The following is a 7,280-nucleotide window of genomic DNA, read 5'->3' as shown; positions in this document are numbered from 1 at the left end:
TCAGGAAAGAGGTGATTTATCACCTCATCTTGATTGGATGTTAAAGGTAATGAAGATACAGCTATTAGTTCCAGAGTCTACTGTCTCATTTGGCCCAAATTTGCAAGGCCCAAGTGCTTGGAGGTGGGGAATGAGATGTGCAATAGACTGAATGCGTGTGTCTCCCCAAACTTCATATGTCAAAATCCTACCCTCCCTAATGTGATAATATTAGGAAGTGGAGCCTTTGAGAGATGAATGGGTTATAAAGGCTTCACCCTAACAAAGGAATGAGTGAGTGAGTGAGGGGGTAAGTGAAAGTCGCTCGGTTGTGTCCAACTCTTGCAACCCCATGGACTTATACAGTCCATGGAATTCTCCAGGCCAGAATACTGGAGTGGGTAGCCTTTCCCTTCTCCAGGGCATCTTCCCAACCCAGGGATCAAATCCAGGTCTCTTGCATTGCAGGTGGATTCTTTACCAACTGAGCTGTCAGGGAAGGGAGTGAATGGAGGGGAAGGGAGAGGGCTTCCCTTACAAAGAAGGCCCCTGAGAACTCCTTCCTTCCTCCTCTGTGTGAGGATACAGAGGGAAGACAGCTGTCTAAAAACCAGGAATTGCCTCTGACACCAGCAGACACCAAATCTCCCAATGCCTTTATCCTGGATTTCTCAGACTCTAGAACTCTGAGAAGTAAAGTTGTGTTGTTTATAAACCACCTAGTCTATGGTACTTTGCTTTTGCTGCACAAACTAAGACAAGAAGCAATAGGATCTCTGGGCGTGTGTGGGAGTGTTGGTCTGCTGGGCAATTCCTATGTATGCCAGCAAAGATTCTGTTTATGGCCTCAGGTTCCTGGATTGGGGGTGCTTATCCTGAGGGCTTCCAACATGAGATCATCCATGTGTTCATGGCCCTACCTCAAGCATGCAATTCTCCCTGGTTGCACTCCCCCCATTTATGTCTATCACTTCAAAACTAGCAACACTGTGAATCCACAAAGATTTCCTGTATCTCACTGAAATGTCTTTGACACATCTCTACAGATCAGACCATACTGTCTTATTTTCCTTCTTCTTCCATGTATTCCCAAGTCAAATATGGATTCCTAGGGATAAGAGTTGACGTTTCTGCTCCTTTTGTATCCAACACAGCACCTAGCACAGAACTGAGTGCATCAGTTGAATGAGTGAATAAGTGAATTATTCTGTCTTGCCCCTGGAAACCCAGTTTCCTACTTCCTACTACTCCCACACCCACTTAGGAGAGTCTGTCATGTCTTAAAAGAACTTTGTATATCTCCGTCAGTATCATAGCAACAATATATGTAAGTGGCTCAAAGATATACAGGATGAATTTCTTTGCTTTCCGACTCACACAAAAGTTCAGGTACTCAAGAGTTTACCTGCATCACACACACACACAAAAGACAAAGTACAAAATTGTTGAAAAAGGATATGGCAGGTTTTTAAGAACATTCTTCAGGTGTATCAGAAACAATCCATGTTGTAAACACTTCAGATTCTTCAAGGAAAGCAGAATGAAGTGATATCTACAATCTATTTTGGATCTAACAAAGAATGGTAGATTCTTTGTTTTTAAAGTTCCTTCAAATCTATTCAAATCCCTTTAAGAGCATTCTGCCTTGCACAGCAGAAGGTCATGGTACCTTAACAAAGTGCACAAGGTCCTTCACAACATGGTCCTTTTTTGTTCTCTAAGCTCACCTTCCATAACCCTTGCTTTACAACACAACCATATTGCCCAGCCCTCTCAAGCCCTCTATTACCCTCTGCAGAATTCCTACTCACATCTCAGAACCACCTCAGATAAGACCTGTCTTAAGATTCTGGGTAAGATAATCAATCTCCTTGTGGTTTTGTGGTGTAATTATTTATTGACAGTGAGTGAAGTTACTCAGTTGTGTCCGATTCTTTGTGACCCTGTGGACTGTAGCCCACCAGGCTCCTCTGTCCATGGGATTCTCCAGGCAAGAATACTGGAGTGGGTTGCCAATTCCCTCTCCAGGGAATCTTCCCAACCCAGGGCTCGAACCCAGTTCTCCCACATTGCAAGCAGACACTTTAACCTCTGAGCCATCAGGGAAGCCCAAACATTTATTGATATGTGTATCTCTAATAGCAGATGTGAGTGTCTCCAAATCCAATGATAAGTTTTGATCACCTTGCATTCCTCTACACAGCTGCTGACCCAGTCTTGTCAGATATCTGCAGGGACTAGAACCCTCACAGTGGGGTCCTAAATGCCTCTCTACATGTCTGTCTCAGGAATTTCACCTCTCCTGAATCTCTTTCCTTCCACCATCCCTTTGTCTTGAAAGCACCAGAATTTTTGTTGTTGTTCAGTCACTCAGTTGTGTCTGACTCTTTGTGATCCCATGAACTGCAGGACGCCATGCTTTCTATTCTTCACTATCTCCTGGAGTTTGCTCAAACTCATGTCCATTGAGTTGCTGATGCCATCCAGCCATTTCATCCTCTATCATCCTCTTCTCCTCTTGCCCTCAATCTTTCCCAGCATCAGGGTCTTTTCCAGTAAGTCAGCTCTTTGCATCAGTTGGCCAAAGCATTGGAGTTTCAGCTTCAGTATCAGTCCCTCCAATGAACATTCAGGACTGATTTCCTTTAGTATTGACTGATTTGATCTCCTTGTTGTCCAAGGCACTCTCAAGAGTCTTCTCCAGCACCAGAATTTGACAGCATCAATTCTTCGGTGTTCAGCCTTCTTTATGGTCTAACTCTCACATGCATACCTGATTACTGGAAAAACCATAGCTTTGACTATACAAACCTTTGAGGGCAATTGATCTCTCTGCTTTTTAATAGTCTGTCTAGGTCTGTCATAGCTTTCCTTCCAAGGAGCAAGTACCTTTTGATTTCATGGCTGCAGTCACCATCTGCAGTGATTTTGGAGCCCAAGAAAATAAAGTCTGTCAGTGTTGCCCTTTTCTCCCCACTTATTTACCATGAAATGATTGGATCAGATTCCATGATCTTAGTTTTTTGAATATTGAGTTTTAAACCAGCTTTTTCATTCTCCTCTTTCACCTTTATCAAGAGATTCTTTAGTTTCTCTTTACTTTCTGCCTTTAGGGTGGCATTATCTGCATAACTGAGGTTATTGATATTTCTCCCAGAAATCTTGGTTCCAGCTTGTGATTCATCCAGCCCAGCATTTTGCATGATCTACTCTGCGTAGAAGTTGAATAAGCAGGTTGATGATATACAGCCTTGACATACTCCTTTCCCAAATTTGATCCAGTCCATTGTTCCATGTCTGGTTCTACCTGTTGCTTCTTTACCTGCATACAAGATTCTCAGGGGCAGGTAAGGTAGTCTGAAATTCCCACCTCTTTAAGAATTTTCCATAGTTTCTTGTGATCCACACAGTCAAAGGCTTTAGTGTAGTCAGTGAAGCAGAAGTAGATGTTTCTATGGGATTCTCTTGCTTTCTCAACAATCCAACGGATGTTGGCAATTTGACCTCTGGTTCTTCTGCCTTTTCTAAGTCCAGCATGTACATCTGGAAGTTCTCGGTTCATGTACTGTTGAAACCTAGATTGAAGGATTTTGAGAATTACCTTGCTAGTGAGTGAAATGAGAGCAATTGTGTTGCAGTTGGAACATTTGCTGGCATTGTCCTTCTTTGGGATTGGAATGAAAACTGACCTTTTCCAGTCCTATGGCCACTGCTGAGTTTTCCAAATTTGCTGGCATATTGAGTGCAGCACTTTCACAGCATCATCTTTTAGGTTTTGAAAAAACTCAGCTGGAATTCCATCACCTCCACCTCCTTAGAAATGCTTCCTAAGGCCCACTTGACTTCACATTCCAGGATGTCTGGCTCTAGGTGACTGACAACACTATCGTGGTTATCCAGGTCATTAAAACCTTTTTTGTGCAGTTCTTCCATGTATTCTTGCCCCCTCTTCTTAATATCTTCTGCTTCTTTTAGGTCCTTACCATTTCTGTCCTTTATTGTGTCCATCTTTGCATGATATGCTCCCTTGTATCTCTAATTTTCTTGAAGAGGTCTCTAGTCTTTCCCATTCTATTCTTTTCCTCTATTTCTTCGCAGTGTTCACTAAAGGAGGCTTTCTTATCTCTCCTTTCTATTCTTTGGAACTCTGCATTCAGTTGGGTATATTTTCTCCTTCCTCCTATGACTTTTACTTCTTTTCTTAGCTATTTGTAAGGCCTCCTCCAACAACTATTTTGCCTTGCTTCATTTCTTTTTCTTTGGGATGGTTTTGGTCAACACCTCCTGTACAATGTTATAAACCTCCATCCATAGTTCTTCAGGCACTCTGACTATCATATCTAATCCATTGACTCTATTTGTCACTTCTACTGTATAATCATAAGGGATTTAATTTAGATCATATCTGAATGGCCTAATGGTTTTCCCTACCTTCTTCAATTTAAGTCTGAATTTTGCAATAAGGAGCTGATGATCTGAACCACAGTCAGCTCCTGGTCTTGTTTATGCTGACTGTATAGAGCTTCTCCATCTTTGGCTGCAAAGAATATCATCAATCTGATTTCGGTATTGACCATCTGGTCATGTCCATGTATAGAGTTGTCTTTTGCGTTCTTGGAAAAGGGAGTTTGCTAAGACCAGTGCATTCTCTTGGCAAAACTCTGTTAGCCTTTGCCCTGGTTCATTTTGTACTCCAAGGCCAAACTTGCCTGTTATTCCAGTATCTCTTGACTTCTTACTTTTGGATTTCAGTCCCCTATGATGAAAAGGACATCTTTTTTGAGTGTTAGTTCTAGAAGGTCTTGTAGGTCTTCATAGAACTGGTCGACTTCAGCTTATTTGGCATTAGTGGTTGGGGCATAGACTGGGATTACTGTGATGCTGAATGGTTTGCCTTGGAAAAAACCGAAATCATTCTGTTGTTTTTGATATTGCACCCAAGTACTGCATTTTGGATTCTGTTTGACTATGAGGGCTACTCCATTTCTTCTAAGGGGTTCATGCCCACACTAGTAGATAGAGTGGTCATCTGAATTAAATTTGCCTACTCCCATACATTTTAGTTCACTGACTTCTAAAATGTTGATGTTCACTCTTGCTATCTCCTGTCTGACCACTTCCAATTTGCCTTGATTCATGAACCTAGAATTCCAGGTTCCTATGCAATATTGCTCTTTATAGAATTGGACTTTACTTTCACCACCAGACACATCCATGACTGGGCATCATTTCCACTTTGGCTCAGTCTCTTCATTCAGTCTGGAGCTATTTCTCCAACTTTCCCCAGTACCATATTGGGCACCTACCATCCTGGGGAGAGGGGGTCATCTTTCAGTGTCATATCTTTTGCCTTTTGATACTGCTCATGGGATTCTCAAGGCAAGAATGCTGAAGCGGTCTGCCATTCCCTTCTCCAGTGGACCACATCCTCTAGCTTCTACTATCTCCCAAAGTTTGCTCAGATTCATACCCATTGAGTCAGTGATGCTATCTAACCATCTCATTCTCTGAGGCCCCCTTCTCCTTTTGCCTTCAGTCTTTCCCAGCATCAAGGTCTTTTCCAGTGAGTTGGCTCTTCACATCAGATGGCCAAAATTTTGGAGCTTCAGCTTCAGCATCGGTCCTTCCAATGAATATTCAGAGTTGATTTCATTTAGAATTGACAGGTTTAATTTCCTTGCAGTCCAAGGGACTCTCAAGAGTCTCCTCTAACACCACAATTTGAAAGCCTCAATTCTTTGGCACTCAGCCTTCTTTATGGTCCAACTCTCACATCTGTACATGACTACTGGACAAACCATAGCTTTGACTATATGGACCTTTGTTGGCAAAGTGGTGTCTCTGCTTTTAATACACTGTCTAGGTTTGTTGTAGCTTTCCTTCCAAGGAGCAAATTTCTTTTAATTTCATGGCTGCAGTTACCATCAACAGTGATTTTTGGAGCCCAAGAAAATAAAGTCTGTCACTGCTTCCACCCTTTTCCCTTTCTATCTGCCATGAAGTTAGGGCTTCCCTGGTGACTCAGACATTAAGGAATCTGCTGGTAATGCAGGAGACCTGGGTTGCATCCTTGGGTCAGAAAGATCCCCTGGAGAAGAAAATGGCTGCCCACTCCAGTATTCTTGACTGGAGAATTCCATGGATAGAGGAGTCTGGTGGGCAACAGTCCATGGAGTCACAAAGAGTTGAACACAAACGAGCGATTAACACTTTCAACACTATGGGACCAGATGCCATGATCTTAGTTTTGTTTTTTTTTTTAATATTGAGTTTCAAGCCAGCTTTTTCACTCTCTTCTTTAATCTTAACCAAGAGGTTCTTTAGTACCTCATCACTTTCTGCCATTAGAATGGTATCATCAGCATATCTGAGGTTGTTAATATTTCTCCCAGCAATCTTAATTCCAGCTTGTTATTCATCCAATCTGGCATCTCACCTGATGTACTCTGCATAGAAGTTAAATAAGTATGGTGATAATATACAGATTTGTCTGATACAGGAGTGCTGAAAGAGCTCCTAGGGGCCAAGGTTAAGACAATTTGAGCAACAACAAAAAAATAATATTGGATTATAATGTGAACAAAATAAATTCTCATGAATCTATACTAATATAAATGACTGAATACATAATATATAGCGGGGAAGAGACAGATCTCCTAGGAAGAAGAATTTCAAATAATTTATGCAGATACTCTGCCCTCAAGAGACGAGCATAACCTTCACTCCTTAAGTGTGAGTTGCATTAGTGATATCTTTCCAAAGATGACAGATAGGGAGAAACCTGATAAATGTCACTTCAGCCAGGTGATTACAGTCAACATCAACAATGATAAATCATGTTGATAGTATGTACTACTGACATGATGTGAAGGAAACGGCATTTTGCCTCTGTGGTCTTCCTCTCCAAAATTCATAACTCAAGTCTAATTATGAGAGAAACATAAAGACAAACTCAACAGAGGTACATTCTACAAAATATCTGACCAGTACTCTTCAAAGCCATCAAGATGGTTAAAAACAAGAAAATTCTGAGAAACTGTCACAGCCAAGAGAAGCCTAAAAAAAACAAACAACTAAATAATGCTTCAATATTGGCTCATTAGTTGTAATAAAAGTACCACATTAATTTAAGATGTTAATAATAGAGGATAGTGGGTATGCGTTAGATGGCAACTGTCTTCTCAACTTTTCTGTAAATGTAAAACTTTTCTAAACAATCAAGTCTTGAAAAAATACAAGCAGCAGAAAAAGTATTTGCAATATATAACAGATAACAGATTTTACAGATTATTATGGATTAT

Source organism: Bubalus bubalis, chromosome 14 (assembly GCF_019923935.1).
Source record: "Bubalus bubalis isolate 160015118507 breed Murrah chromosome 14, NDDB_SH_1, whole genome shotgun sequence".
Taxonomy (NCBI): Eukaryota; Metazoa; Chordata; class Mammalia; order Artiodactyla; family Bovidae; genus Bubalus; species Bubalus bubalis.
Note: the sequence above shows the minus strand (reverse complement) of the source record.